Source organism: Larus michahellis, chromosome 1 (assembly GCF_964199755.1).
Source record: "Larus michahellis chromosome 1, bLarMic1.1, whole genome shotgun sequence".
In the NCBI taxonomy this organism is placed as follows: Eukaryota; Metazoa; Chordata; class Aves; order Charadriiformes; family Laridae; genus Larus; species Larus michahellis.
The window spans coordinates 112,437,953-112,454,423 of NC_133896.1; the positions used below are offsets into that span (position 1 = coordinate 112,437,953).

Below are 16,471 nucleotides of genomic sequence, written 5' to 3' on the forward strand. Positions count from 1 at the left end.
TGAAAAATAAAAAATAAAGTCACCCATCAAAGGTTTACCAGATTGCCTTAAGCTACAGCTTACAAAATGAACAATCCTTATCAAGTTACAGCTTCGAACTGGGTTACAGCTAAAACAAAGCTTTACTGCTGGAAAGCCATCAGAGAGTTACCCTTTTGTGGTGCTGCATCCTCGTTAGAAGTGGTTTGCTAGTAAACATAAGATTAAATGTTCGCTCTAGATCTCATCAACACTAAACACGAGGCTGAAATGTCTGTGGCTCACTTCCAGGCGGCAAATTAGAGAGTAATCGGCAGTGTTACTCCAAACAAGGCCTGATGCTTTTATCGACTGCATCACCATCTCATGCAAAACCTAATGTTCAGTCAATAGCTCTCGTTGGAGGGGAGCCACTAACTCACTGTTCCTGTCAGTATTCCTTATCTAATTACAAATGGACTGCAGTTAGGGCAACTCTATCTCCTTAGCACAGTCCACCTCAGCTGCAACTTTTATCACAGATTGACCCACACATACTGCTGTTCTGCAGCTGTCAGGACTTGCTCCTTATAAAAATTCCCTTCTGCTACTCTTTTGGAAATCCCTATTTTTGTGCAAAACACACAGTAATTTGAAACTACCACTTCCATAACAGCAAGGGAAAATAACAGTTTCAGAACCTCTGGAAACATCCCACATATAGTCAGTTCACACAAATTATAAGCAAAGAAGATAATGATCCAGTTTAGAGAAGTTGAAATAGGGCAAACTAGTGAGGTATACATTTTGGTCTACTTTATAACTGCTCTATGGTATGGGTAAAGCCAGCAGGCAGAATTGCCTTATATAAAATGCTGTATTTTTAGCTGCCTCCCAGCCAAGGAAGCATGCCTCAAATTGTAGAGCCTAAATCTGATTTCAAATAAGGCTGAGACTAAGAGGTGGAAAAATGTGTCACAGGGCTGAGTGTTTCTTTGACTAAGGTTTGAAAAACTGATCTCCCTGCTCCAGGTAGAAGCTATCACCCTGTTTTAGGGGAAAGTCTGACCTCAAACTAAGTGAAGAAAACCTGGAGTCAGAGTGGATGGGAGAAAGTCTGTATAAACATAGAGCTATTTGAACCTTTTGCCCACTCTCCACATCACTTTTTTTTTTTTTTTCCTTTTCTTTGTGTTTTACCACGACTGGGATCCATTTCCATCCACTCAGAAGATACCACACAGAACTCCCTCACAAAGACAGGCACTTCAGTCTTGTCTTTCAACAAGTAAACGGGAGTTGCAAATTCCTTTCAAAATACAAACAGCAAGAGAAACGAATATGTTTAGAAAAGTGACATGAGTAACTCAACCCAGCTTTAGCCAAGAGAGCTCAGTGTTTTGGAGTTTTCACATGGGAGACAGGACTCCTCTGTTTGCAGTGCCCCTAAGGAGACATTTCAAACCTGCAGCTGAGCTGCAGCGGGGATGTGAGAACCTGCCTCTCTGCCCACAGCTAGGTCAGACCCTCACCTAGAACAGGGGGAAGATCTTTGTTCTTGTGGTGGGCGGACCCTGGCTGAACACCAGATGCCCAAAGCTGTTCCATCCCTCCCTTCCTCAGCTGGACAAGGGAGAGTAAATGTAACAAAAGGCTCAGGGGTTGAGATAAAGACAGGGGATCACTCACCAATTACCGTCATGGGCAAAACAGATTCAACTTGGAGAAAATTAATGTAATTTATTACTAATCCAATCAGAGTAGGGTAATGAGAAATAAAAAAATAAATCTGAAAAGTCCTTCCCCCCTCCTTTCTTCCCAGCATCAACTTCACTCCTGATTTTTCATATTTCCTCCACCCCGGTGGCACAGGGGTACAGGAAATAGGAGTTGGGGTCAACTCATCATACGTTGTCTCTGCCGCTTCTTCCTCCTCAGGGGAAGGACTCCTTACACTCTTCCCCTGCTCCACCACGGGGTCCCTCCCACAGGAAACAGTCCTCCACGAACTTCTCCAACATGAGTCCTTCCATGGGGTGCAGTCCTTCACAAAGAGACTGCTCCAGTGTGGGTCCCCTCATGGGGTCACAAGTCCTGCCAGCAAACCTGCTCCAGCCCGGGCTCCTCCCTCCATGGGTCCACAGGTCCTGCCAGGGGCCTGCTCCAGCATGGGCTCTCCGTGGGGTCACAGCCTCCTTTGGGCATCCACCTGCTCCAGAGTGGCATTCTCCATGGGCTGTAGGTGTATATCTGCTGCCCCATCAACCTCCATGAGCTGCAGAGGGACAACCTGCCTCACCATGATCTTCACCAGAGGATGCAGGGGAATCTCTGCTCCAGCGCCTGGAGCGCCTCCTACTCCTCCTTTTTCACTGACCTTGGTGTCCGCGGAGTCGTTTCTCTCACATATTCTCACCTTTCTCTCTGGCTGCAGTTGCTGTTGCACAGCAACTTTTTCTGCTTCTTAAATATGTTATCACAGAGGCACTACCACCATTGCTGATGGGCTCGGCCTTGGCCAGTGGTGGGTCTATCTTGGAGCCAGCTGGCATTGCCTCTATCGGACATGGGGGAAGCTTCTATCAGCTTCTCACAGAAGCCACCCCTGAAGTCCCCCCGCTACCAAAACCTTGCTACAACCCAATACAGTTGTAGTTCCTAGTTTTTCCCCTCAACACACATCACAGTCTTTGGGTGATGCAAGAGTCCTTAATGTAAAGGATAAAGACCAAAAGCTAGTGGTGAAGCTAAGAACTTTTGTGTAGGAAAGCCAAAAGTCATTAAAAGGCTAAAAATTTCAAAATTGTTAAAGGTAGCTGGATAGTTTTAACTGAAATATGTCATCAGATGCCTTTGAGAATGAAAATGTAATTCAGCAACTAAGAGGCTTTACTGACCATTTTCTACATGTAATGGTGACAGGTACAAAGGACAGTGCTCATATTAGAGCACACAAGTGAAAAAGCAGACAAAACAGGGATAAAAAGAGAGAAGAAAAAATATGATTAATCTCTTCCAATCAATATGTACGTTTCCACTAATCTTACTGGGGCTTATGAAAACTTGCTGCTGAGAAAGTGAAATTGTTGTGAATCTTTTAAATGCTACTGAGCTTGTCCTACAGAGCCCTTCTTAGCAATATGTGTAATTATATCATGTTACTGCCTGATAAGGAAAAAAACCCCAAAACATATTTTAAAAACCCATCTAAATTAATGCAGAAAGTTCCATACTATCTTTGTCTGCCTTTTTAAACATTACTAAAACTTACAGATTAGTTCATGAAAAGGCAAAGTAGAAATGACTGCCTAAGTATTATGAGCCAGTATTTTAACAAATTAAGAAAGGAGTATGAGCTTTGGAGATTTCCTAATAAAATCAGTGAACCTGGGAACTGAAGCTCATTTGCTGAATTATGATTTCAACAAATTCAGGCCAAAGGTGTGGTGGCCTCTCTTCTCCTAAAGCTGACCAGAAATTAAAAAGAAAAAAGGCAGAAGAACAGAGACCTTGATTTATTAATTCAGAAAGTAGCTTCAGCTTCTGCCTTTCTCCAATGTTTCTGTGCTGTCAAGTTAGCTTTTTAGGTAATGTAATATCCCCCTAAGGTGCATTCAGTGCCACTATACTTGCAACATGAATGAGAAAAGAAGGAGATAACAAACTTAACAGACGTTCAACTCACCAGGACATTTATTCAGAAACAAAGGATCAGAGCCAAGAAAAGAGCAAAGGTAAATCACAGATGGCCAGAGCAGGTACAAAGCCCAAGCTTCCAGAACTGCAATACGTCCACAGCTATGTTGAACAGACTTTATATGCTCAGTCAGTCTCACACTGAGATCTCTATGGGAAAGAAGATAGTACCCTTTTATACTGTAGTATTAAAAGTTTTGCTGTATAATTTACCTGAATACATTTATACTATTGTTTTTTACTTTAATGGCTTGGACATCACATGAGATTAGCATCAGCCCAGTTTCCCTGCTACTTGCATAACCAAGACTTAGTAAAGGGATATTCTTCATTATCATAATTCTCTCCTCTTTACCAGCAAAATTGCTGACATAAGATGAAAAGAAAGAGATGCTTTCTTCTTTCTCACCTTATTTTAGAGCACCGCTTAGACTAATATAGTCCTTTCCCCCTGCTCTTTAGATAGGGAAAAATTATAATGTCCCTTTTACCATTATGGAATCAGAATACAAGAGCGACGAAGTCAAAGCCTGAGAACTACCAAAAGGTCTGAAACAGATTAAGGAAGTGAAATTCAAACTCCCTTGTTACCTGACATATACGCTAGTGATCCTGAGACACTAATATCAGTGCAAAGTATCTTGAGAGCAAGAAAGACTCATGTATCCTTGAGTAGCTAAGCAAAACATTTAACCCAACAGACTTTTATTGCAAATACACAAACTAAGGCTAAACCTATTTTGCTGCATAACGTACATACTATTTTTCTCATACTATTGTAATATTAAAAATCTTGCTTTTCCATTTAGTGACAAATTTCTGATCTGCAAAGCATTAAAAGACCTTCCAATAAAGGACAAGACTAAGAGCATTCAGACTTCTCTGACATAAACCTCTATTAAACTTTGCTAATCAACTGAACAATAGAAAAGCTAAAGGCTATTTTCAGAAACCTAACCAAGTCGGTCACAAATGCATGGCATGTTATCTACATATGAATACACTTCACTGTTCTGTAGAGTATATGCGTTTGTAGAAAGCTAAGCACAAGGCTGCTGCAGTTCATTTAAGAAGGATTTCAAAAATCAAGTAAAAAAGCCTGAAACTTCCATTCCATGTAGTGTCTAAACCATTACCAAGTAATTGATTAAATAAACAACAACAAAAAAAAGCGTCGCAGGAAGCGGTTATCTCCAAATACTTTTAAAATGGCACATGCGAGACAATCCCTTTTTTCAGCCGCCTGATGTCTGCTACCACCAAAATATAGAGCATCAAAAATAAACTGGACCAAAAGAAGAGAATCACATTTACTTTTTTTTTTTAAAGCAGCGTATTATTTTTCACAAAAACCCTCAAGTAATTACGAGACCTACTATTTATGAAGCTCCTTTATTTAAAATACAGAATAACAAACAGTGAACATTCTTCCACAAAAGCCTAAAATACATAAGGGCTAAATAAATTGAAGAGTTCAGAAGAAAAGCAACATCCATTTAAAACAACCAAACTACAAACTACATTAGAATAATCAGCTAAAAATTAAAGAAGTTTGTAAGATAACTGCAGTCTCTGAAAATAATTTAAATAATGGAAAGGTTTTGATATTCTTACAAACTGAAGATGACAATCAGAACAAGAGTTGCTGGAACTTAAATTCCCTCTATTGCACTCAAAGCCATTCCTATTTTTGGGGTAGAAATCCAAAGCCAAAAGTGTTAAAAAGTTGAAGTGACATATATTCTTAAGTTGCTGTTTTCAAATAGATACAGATTCTTAAGAAATTAGAAGCAATCAAGATCTTAAACGTTTTCAAGTCCGTGCCTCTCAAAATCTGCCTTCTAGGTAGCTGATTCATAGTGTGCAGTCCAGCATCCTCTTCTCTTTTACGGCATACAGACAGGGTAGGGACCAAGGCAACCAGCTGCAGAAAAGCAAAACCATTCTGCAGATGCCTAAAGCCAGCCAAGGGGCAACGCAAAGTCTACGCCTTAGGTCCTGCACCCTCTGTTTTTGTCCACTCAAGGACATTCAACCCTGGGAACCCTCTGAGAAATCCTTATGCAATCAACATCACTTGTTTCAATAGAAATATATAATAATAGAGTGTTACAATAGGTAGCGTTTAATATCCTTGTCTGGATATGGTAGAACTCAAATCCTTCCCAAAGACAAAATGCCAGAGAGTCCAAAAGACCCGTCATGAGTCTTTTTGCCACTTATCTGCAGACTTATCTTTTCAAGGTCAGTTTTCTGACAGTTATTTGATGAGGAGCTTTTTATACACATTCTGGGGCCTCAACTATTCCTGCTCAAATTACAGATTTATTAGCTGCAACACACTGTGAAAAAAATATACTTTATATCAAAACAGAGTTATGAAAAATATTGGAGGCACCATTTCACTGCAAAGCCATGCTTCCATTATGGCGTGTACACATTTTTTTTACTCACTACTATCCTGTATTTGAAAATAGGTTTTAAAGGCTAGCTTCACATTCTGAGGCTCGGTTAAGAACCTGTCTAACCTACAAAAAATTGAAATCTGAAGGGTCACCACTGATTTTGGAATCATACTGCTGACTAAAAATGAACAATATGTTATTATATTATAAATGACTGTTGAGATTTGCTGTGATCACAAGAGATAAGAGAAAACATCTACATTTGAGAATAATTCCTCTCACTTTCTCTCTCTGTGGGTTTTCTTTTCTTTATAGAGGCAGATTAAAAAAGAGAAAGATCTTCTGTGACCTACAAAAAACGACAGGAGAACTCAAGGCAAGTATATTATTAAACAACAGTTAACTTAAAAAAAAAAAAAAAGCCTTTCAGTAGCTATTCCAGACAATGTGGATGGGAAACCATTTTTATTGAATTTTTGTTCCCATGTTTTTCTGATCTCTGAAACCCCCAAGTTTACTTTTACTGTATATGCACAGCTTAGCAACTTTCCTTGCTCAGAGATTTCTTTCTCATAAAGTCTCTGTTTTCAATTTTCAAGAGAATTGGAATTGTAGGGAGAAAACCTTTCTCCTGCTGAGACATTCACCTGCATCAGAATTTCCAGCAGTAGTAAAATGATGCTTCCTAATGCATAGGACAGGTTACAATATAAGCCTTTTAGAGACAGATAATCTTGGGCTGTTAACACAATTGAGGAGGATACTTAAAAAAAAAAAAAAAAAGACAAACACACAAAAAAACCCCAAAAAACAACAGCAACAAAAAAACCTGTAGAAAAGTATCTTGTTACTTTGCAAACCAAATAAAGAAAATCACGCAGATCTTTCTTAAGTCAGCTACCTGACTGCCAAAAAAAAAAATAATTATTGTCTCAAACAGGAATAATGACAACAAGGACTATTTCTTAACCAAAGTCTTGTCAGGTAATCTGCATGGGCAATGAACAAGCAACAAAGAAGTAATCAATAATCTTTTACTTTCAAATCTATTACTTTTGTGAGAAAGCAACTAGCCACCTTACCTTTTGTCTTAAAGTGTTTCCCTGAAGTCCTGCTAACGAACTGAACAAGTGTTAATTCAAAATTAATGATTGAAAGTATTTCAAGAACCAAGACAAGCATTGGGATGAACACAGCTGATCTTAGAAACCAAAGAGTTTCCTTTGAGAGCCTGGAAATTCACTTCTAGGAACCATACTGCATTGAATGAGCGGAGATGAAAATGAAAGGTCTTGAATGTTCTGATTCCTTTAAAAACTTGCAACTGTATTTGTAATCTATTTTAGAAAAAATGCATTCAGAAAAAAGGTGCAGATCTGCGTTTCAAACGGACTATGTTTTGTGACACCTGAAGGCTAAGAGCATGTCCAATGTATAGATCGTACTGTGTGACTAAACAATTGATGAACAATTTGTAAGGATAGCTATTTTGCCTGTCAGTTAAGAAGAAAAATATTACAAGCCTTATTTCAGTGTGGGAAAGCTTACAGAATTCCTGCATATTTTACTTTTCAAATTATTTCTAAGCTCCACTTACACGACATGAAGAAAAACTCATTTGGACTTACCCTTTTGAGACACCAATTACCCAATTTTCACTAGTTTGACCATCTGAAGTTTCCCTAGACTATTTAGTAATTCTCGAATGATGCTCAAATTAAGCACCCACAAATGGCAATTAGGAAACTGCCATTATTTTCAGTTCTGTTTACAAGTGTGGCCATTAAAGCATGCCCAATCTTTAATAAAATTGTCTGGATAATAACAGAGTAGAATTTCCCCACTGTTTTTGCAATACGTTTTGAGAAAAACACACACTTACACTGTAAATGCTGTAAAAAAGTATACTTAATGTAATAGAAATTAATACATAAGAAACACTGTCAATCAGAAACCTGAACTTTCACCTGAAGATGTATTGAAATCATTAAGTCTGAACAAAAATAAGCCCTGAATAATTTGGTAATAAAAGGGCATTCTGTACCGTTTCTGTAAAATTGTCATTTTTCTGTAACACCTATAGCTGTGCACTGGAATAGTGCCGCAGATCTAATTGAGGTGAAAGACTGCATAATACTATCATTTTGAAAACTAGTAACTGCTGGTTGCCTCATATCTTCAGTCTTTTTTCACTTTAACCTTGAAAGTCTCTTGAAAACGCAGCACAAAAGCTTTCAAAACTGCTAACAGCCATTTCCACATGGCTCAGCCTACAATGTCAGTTTACTCTGTCTCGTTACCTGACATCTCCACTCTATTCAGGGTTCATCAAACACAGCCACTCTGCTGATTAATGGCTAATTTATTATTTGCCTTGCAAATGTTTATCTGCTGGGAGATGAGGTAAATATACTTCAGCTCTGACAAGCACCATGACCACTCTCTCCCTGCCTGATGGAATGGTCAGTTGATGGTGTCCCAGAGGAGTCGTGCCCTGCCTTAGGTTTCCCAGACAGCCCTCTGAAAGGCAAAGTATCTATTTTTAATGAGCACGGTGCAAAATCAATTAGCTGGTGGCTTAGAAAAAGAAATTAATAATCACATGTATTTGGCGTTTTCATGAGACCCATCGAAAAGAAACTTCCGTATTAATCACATGCATTGGTATTTTTCTGGAGGCTGAAGAACCATTTCTTTAAAATAAAAATACAAAAAAATCCCTATATCGCTATATCATAGTCTTTCACATCACCAACCTGAAAAATGCTATAGCATAGCTAAAAAAAAGCACTCAAGGAAAATACAATTTCGGAAAGAACAGAAAAAGAGAAGATAAGTGTCTGATGTAATTCTCTAATGCCATTCAGCTGGGAGACATCCAACTTCATACATCATATTATTATATCTCTACTGTAGCAGGCAATTCTTCCCAAAGTGCAATTTGTTATGAAATTTTCCTTGTACCTGGAAACTAATAGTTCTCAAATCACGACCTCTACTTGTGAAGATTCCTCTAAGCTCATCCGTACAACCTTATCTTGGTGGGGAGGAACACTAGATATTCAAGAATCAAGAAAACAAAAGAAACTTGAACTTCCACAAACAGCAGTGTCATTAGATAATGCTAAAGTATCAACAGTAGGAAGAAAAATTCAGGTAGCAAGCAAATTAATTTAAATTTAATATAGACTCATTGTATTAGAAAGGCAAAAACTACATCTCTCAATATGCATGAGAGAAGCTATGCTGGAGAAATTATTTGCCCTCACAGACAGTGGTGCCACTATATCTGTGTGCCATCAGTGGAGGGCAGCTTTCAAATCTTACTGTAACAGTCCCAGGGTCTCAACACTCTCCATCATGAGCTGTCAGCAGCAGAAACAAACTCCCCTGTTAGGAATTGTTCCACTGAGATCCAGAACATACAACAGAAAGAGTTGTGTTTCGTACCAGCATCTCCTAACTCCTGCTTGGCCTGCTGCAATCAGGGGCCTATAATTCAAAGGATGAAACATGCCTGAAAGGATGCGCAAAATCATTTTGCTATAAAGTTTGGACTCTGTTGTTTGAGAGATCTAATTGCATGAGAGAATCAGAAGCATGTATAAAATCTCCAATTTTCACTATACAGTTAAAACTAGAAAGAACGTGCATGTATATATAAGATGTGTAGGGAAAAAATGGAAGTGGCAGATGTGGAAGAAAAGGGAAATGAACTAATATATTAAAACAAGCTAGTTAACTCATGCAAAGAGATTAAAAAGTGAAAAAAGGAGAAAAAGGACCTAAAGCGAGGAAAATGAATATATGTGTAGCCTTCGTACCATATACTACCTACCTGCATATTGTACAAAGTAGAGACAATAACCAGCACTTAGAATTTCAGTAGGTGTGGAAGCTATCCAAACACCACTGCAATGGGTTTCATGCAACTGTACCACTTAGACCTACATATTATCAGTGTAAAAATGGTACAGAGTTGATAGTCTGAATGCTTTTCAGGCTGAGGCAACATTCACATTCTGTTTGTGTATTCATACATTTGTCTTCGGAGAGGCGCAATTTTGTTGAACTATTGACTACTACTGCATTTTATTTTTTTTTAATCCATTATAAGCAGGACCAGAGATACAGGCCTGTGGTAAAAGAACATGATCATTCCTAAAACCGCTGCTTCCATTATCTCTCCTTGTTTCAGAGTAAGTGGTATGCAGGGAGCTGAGTGCTCTGCCCTCTCCTGTGCCTGCTGCAGGAGATCTTGAGAAACAGGCTAGAGAAAAGTCTCAGCGGGACACATATTTCAGGTAAAAGTTTGAAATAAACGTAAGTGTACTGTCAAAACAGTAATTGAGGTTTGAAGAGAGTACACCTAAAAAACACCCTCTGAAAAGGCCCACTCAATCTAGAGCTTCTGGGAGGAGTGGCAAGGAAAGCAGTAAAGAGGAGAATACAGTTGATTGGAGATAAGCCAGATGTGCTTTGCACCATAAATCTAACACATCTATGTCTAAGCCCTTCCTTGGGTTGCTTTTTTTTTTTCTTATAGCCTCATTCTCATCTCAGCTTCCAGAAGCAAGAGAAGTGACAGCTGTTAACATAACGCACAACTAGATTCACTGCTCCTCAGTACGCACCACTGAAATCAGAGAAGTTTTGCCTGTGATTTCATAGAAGCAGGGCAAAGTCTTTTGCATAATGACCTGTAGCTATTACAAGATATTAATTCACAAGAAGTATATATGTACACCTAGTATACACCTATGTAGTGTAAAATAAGGTTTTCGAGATCTAAAGTTTAGCATAATCTGTGTGTTCTGGACTGGCAGGTTAAATACCTAACACAAACACAAAATGCACACTCAGTTTGGTGTCTGAGTAACTGCTGGGGTAGTATTAAGAAGAAATTCCAACACAGGACTCCTAGAAGGAGGTAGGCATACGCTTCAACAGATTTTTTTAGCTTATAAATTTGGTATGTAGCTCCACTGTTTTGAAGTTCTGCAGAAAAGCTCGCTTTTTTTCAGGGACATCCACATGAAAATACAGTCTCTTGAAGCTTAATTCCCAATTAGATTACCAGTGACTTCTAGCAACAGTCAATAACTTTCCCAGGGCTAATTTCTACATGGGCTGAGGAATACACAGTACAGTAGATGTCAGTATCTGAGGCGGGACACTCTGGCCTTGTTATTCAGACATCATATATGTAACTAGTCCTGACAACTGCTGATTATATCTTTTTTAAAGCGCTGCTGCCTTTTTTTGTTTGCCAGTTATCCTCTGGTGTATATGCCAATGCAGACAATGTCCCATCACTGTAATTGTCACTCAGCTGTCTGTCAGCGATGAGAAGAAAAGGGTGACAGCCTTGACATCCCACCAATCATCCCTTTGGAAAATTGATATCGTCCTCCCCAGTAAACAACAGCTAAGGAATCGACCAGCCTTGCCGGCACGTCCCTGAACAATCAGCTTCCATTAAGGGCAGAAGCCACACATTTATCCCACCGTACTCCAATCAATAGTACGCTGACTTGTTCTACCTTCAAGCACACCGCTGCTCAAGGTCTGCATTTAGCACAGGCTACCTTTCAAACACTTCCCAGGTCTTTCAAACTTAAATGTAGGAAGCAGCTTTTGGGGACATTGTCAAGTCCTGTATTTTCATGTAAAATATCTTACTCCCATCCATTTGGCATATTTACTTCAGTTCACAGGAGGTTTAGCAGATTTACTTTCTTGGTTAAATGTTATTTTCTTTAACAGTGAAATTAAGTCACAGTATGTAAAATCACTAATTTTTTTTACTACTTATCGATTGTAGAATTGCATTTATATATAGTCATGCTTTAGAAAAAATGTATGCATATTGTGTTAAAACTGGCCTTGTTTAAAATGAACTACAATGTGTTTACATACTGAAAATGCTGTCTGGCAATCAGAACGGTTTGTTAAACATGAAGTCCACAACCATTTATACATCACCCAGTAACCTAAAACTTCACAGAATTAGCCTGGTAAAACAGTAAAATGATTGCAAGCTGGCACATAGAATCTTTCAAGATAAGAAAATCAGTTATTTACAACTCATGGGACATGAATCTTCAGAGACAAAAATTCCTCAACATGGGAGGAAGAAAATAGTGGTCGGGAGGTTCACTTCACAACTCGCAAAATAATTGCAAATCCGCATTTTCAGTTGTAGATTAGTACTTCACTCTTTTACTTGACATGAGCTGCTAAATCTGCAGCTGTTACTGCCTAATTCATAAACATCCCTTCTATACGCAAGTCATCTAGAAATAAATTGGGGCTATTACAGCACAAAATCTCCTACACAGACCTCAGGAGCTGTGTCTATGCTGCTCACTGCCTTAAAATTCCCAAAGCCAGAGGCCCTCCATTTCTAATTTTGTAGTTTGACTCTCACTTGTAACCTTGTGACTTTTCATCAGCACACACCCTGAGGATACCATGGCAGCACTTTCCCTACCATCTCAAGTGCTCTTCTCCTCGCAGCCTTACGATAGCAGATTCTGACCGCTGTCACAGTGGTTTCTTGTGACAGGCACAGATGCCTGAATCTCTCTCTGCCTCTTGCCTTTTAGCCTGCAAGTCCAGGAGAAGGCGTCTTCACCGTTCCCCTCATGTCTTTTGCCTTAGAGCTTTAGTTTACCACAAATAGCATAGCAGAGACGAGTCACAAATCCAGTAGGCAGGTTACTCTCATGTTCACGCATACAAAGCTTAGCCATCAATCAACGTGCAAGACCAGCACCTGATTACACATGCTCTCACCGCTGCTACCAGTATCACACGCAGGATCACCCACTCAGGAGTTTCAGATGGTGCCCATATACTTACTGCGAGAAAAGTGCTTGGGGAAACCAGCTGGTGCATCGCAGAGGACACTTGTCCAAGGACACACTTTACTTCTGTTCCTAGGCAGCCACTAGGAAGAGGTCTTTCCTTCTCCCTCTCTGTCCCTCTTTTGTCCTCCTTCGTTTGTTTTTTGTTTTATTTTGTTTTTTTTTCCCCTAAGATAACTTTGAAGTTGATGTGTACCGTCAGTTTCAGACCCCACCAATAAAGCCTTTGTGCACATAAGCGTGCCTGAACATCCTTTGTACACCATCACCAGCTACTGACAGCAGATAAAGTGACAGCTGTTTGTAACCAGTAAAGAAATAAAATTTTCTGAAAGTACAAAGAGCAGAATTTGAATTTCCAAACTATCAAAATGACCACAACATTATGTCTCCAGATAAGACGTTACTTTAGAATTACAGCAATCATTTATGTGATGGGAAACTTTCATTATTTTTTGTAGTGCTAAGACCCTTCACCATTATTTGAACTTGAGAATGTTAAACTCTGCATAGATATTGATAAACACATAAGGGGGCTTATTCTGTCTGCAACAGCTTTTGGCCTTCTAAAGAAGCGTATTAGCATTAATAGCTACATTCTTAAATTCAATTTTTAAGGAAATTTAAGGCTTATCATGATAGGTTTCCTCGGTTTGGGGGTCTAGACTTTACTGGTATAATTTGTAAATCATTAGGGAGTTCACTGTCCCCTTCACTTTGCTAAATGGACACAATCAATACCTTAATGGGAATGTTTGGAAGCATCCATAGGCAGACCAAATTGGCACATTACAAGATTTTTTCCAGCCTGTGCATTAAGTTCATTAACGTTTCTCATTTGAATTACAAATTTCATTTCTCTGATCAAGATGAAGACATGGCTCTCATTTACAAGCTCAGATTTTTGCTGTGTTAATGTTTTACAGGGAACGATAAAGTTAATGCAGCGGAGAGACATCATGTCACCCCTATTGGTAGACAATTATAGATAAGGTTCCAAATTCCAATAATCCTGATGGGAGGCACACAGGAACTTCCATAGAAGAATGACAAAAATATTAAGCAAAGAGGCCAAAAGGCTAATCAACCCTCTTAGAAACATATTCACGCTTGTCACAACAAGAGCACACTCTACAAAACCAAAATGTGTTATTTAATTTAATTTAATTTAATGAGCAAACACAGCCCCATTCTCCTTCACATTGATCATTAAATTGCTAATTAAAACCTTTTAGAAAGGTTTAAAGTTTAAACGAAACACTTCTCTAATTTTATGATATTGTACTTAGAAGACTTAATAAAGCTTTGGAAGAGAATTGCATTTTAGCAAAACTTCCTTCTAACTTCATCAGTTCAGATAAAATACAGGGTTATGCACTAAGGCACAGCACACTTCTTCCAAGAAAGTTTAAAACAGTCTTTTGAGAATGCGTTAACATATTTCAGTTAAGAACCAAAATATCCAAACCTGGGTGTTTTTCACCTTGAATTCACTTATTCAATAAGCCTGGGCAAACTCCATGCAGAGAACCATTTAGGAATTCAGGGGCTATTAAAAGAGGAATAGATGTTAAAATCTTACTCAGAGTTTGTCAGTGAAATAAAAATAATGACAGAAGTGATATCTGGGCACTTAAACGGGAGGTAACTCTTACATTTTTGGTTTTCCTTCAGAAGGAGCAAATAAAAAATGCTGTTAAATTCCAACATTCATTTCTCATTTCAGTAAGCGTACACATTCCTCTTCAAGGCCATGCTATAACAAGATGACATTCAGTTATGTTAAACTAATGGCAGCTGCAACAATATCTCTCCAAATACATCAGTAATTCTCTAACTCTTTTAGTACTGCAGCTGAGGCTACAATTTTACAATTACTAAATAGCAGATTCATGTTCCTGCTCACAGTAAGCATTTGGTCCGGATCAGCACAGACACACACAGGCACACAATATGAAGTCTGCACCGGCCATAGGCTTTCATGCCAATTGTGGGAAGACTGACAAAATGGCGTAATGCCTGCTGCTGTCACGTTCACCTATCAAAAATGTTTGGATAAATCTGAATTAGCAGCATAAATTTCTATTTAATCTACAGTTTGCTGTCATGTGGCACCAGAGTTTTTGAACAAGTAAGAGGGACCCTCTTACAATCAAACTTGTAGCGCTCTCTTCTTGGTGCCTCGTACATCTAAAGATCACGTACAACTCCTTTCTGAAACACCAATGGAGAAACTGCCAGTGTCTTCTCCTGAGGTTAAGCACTACGGCTTTCAGGCAGCCTGTGTTGAGTGCTGGTAGGAAATGGGTCCTTTTCATATATGTCCATGTGTATAAAAAAGACCTGTCACAACCTAGTCCAGTGTGAGTAACTACTAAATACTGTATATAGCAGTACCAAGGAAGAATAATTTGTTCAGAAAAATCACACTTGACTGCCCTTTCACACTTTCTTTCATAATCAAGAGTACTAATTTTGAATTTAATTTTAATTTCAAAGTAGCTAGACTGGCCCCATTTAAATTCAAAGCAAGAGGTATTTTAAGATCATCTCCTATTGTGACTAATAAACTTTGGCTCCCTTAACACAGATGAATGGAGGTGTAGGGGGAGAGACAAATGTCAGTGTAAATTAATGTGCATGGGACTGCATACTGTTCAAAATCAGAATTTCTGTAGGAATAAATGACCTTTGTTAATTGATTATAGATTTTTTTTAAAATATACGGTGTTATAAAATGCAGCGCATAGGGTGTTATACTGCAATATAAGTTACTCCACTGTTACACTTTCTGTCTATTTTAAGTTGGTGGATTAATAAGTGATGAAAATCCTCTGCCCGAGCCCTCAGCTGGTTTTATTATTTTTTCTGACTAGTGGGAATGGTCAATTCTCACTCATATAATATTCATGGGTGTTTGATTTTTAATGGTGAGTTACACTTGCAGGCTTTTGTTCCCAGAGAGTTGGTTTGAAGACAGAGAAAACGGCTGGATGCCTTTAGAACAATTAAGATGAAGCTAACACGTATAACACAAATAAAGGGAATGGGGAGGCAAAGGATTAAAAGGTTATTCACTGTAAGCCTGAGTAGTTACCTACCTACAACATTACCCAGTGTTCTTCTACTCATATATAGCTATCCATGTGTGTTTAAGGAGGACTGCTTAGGTGATCTGCATTCTTTTCAAATGGAAGAATACAAAATACCAGACATACACTTGCATTAAAGTTATAAGTAGCAAGATACAGAAGTAATGTTTCCACTCTGCCTTTCCAAATCCTTCTCTTTCTTTTCATTAAAGATACACTAAACGTTACCAACTTCACTAAACAGTCTGAATTAATGCAATTACTAATGTAAATATTTACAGGTACACCCCTATATGAAGCATTTGCTTGACCAAAAGAAATAATTAAAAATTATTCATGATAAAGAACTTATGTCAAACTTTTTTTTTTTTTTCCCCAACAGCACTTAGAAAAGATTTAAGCCTCAAGAGAAAAACTATAGGAACTGACCAAGGGTCTTTGATGCGTTTTC

At 38.5% G+C, this 16,471-nt stretch overlaps 1 protein-coding gene across 17 annotated transcripts in view; it reads right to left on the minus strand.

Moving 5' to 3' along the window:
- The window catches only part of ROBO2 (roundabout guidance receptor 2), a 1,122,909-nt gene that overhangs the window by 352,368 nt on the left and 754,070 nt on the right, over window positions 1–16,471 (minus strand). The gene's annotated exons all lie outside the window — the stretch shown is intronic.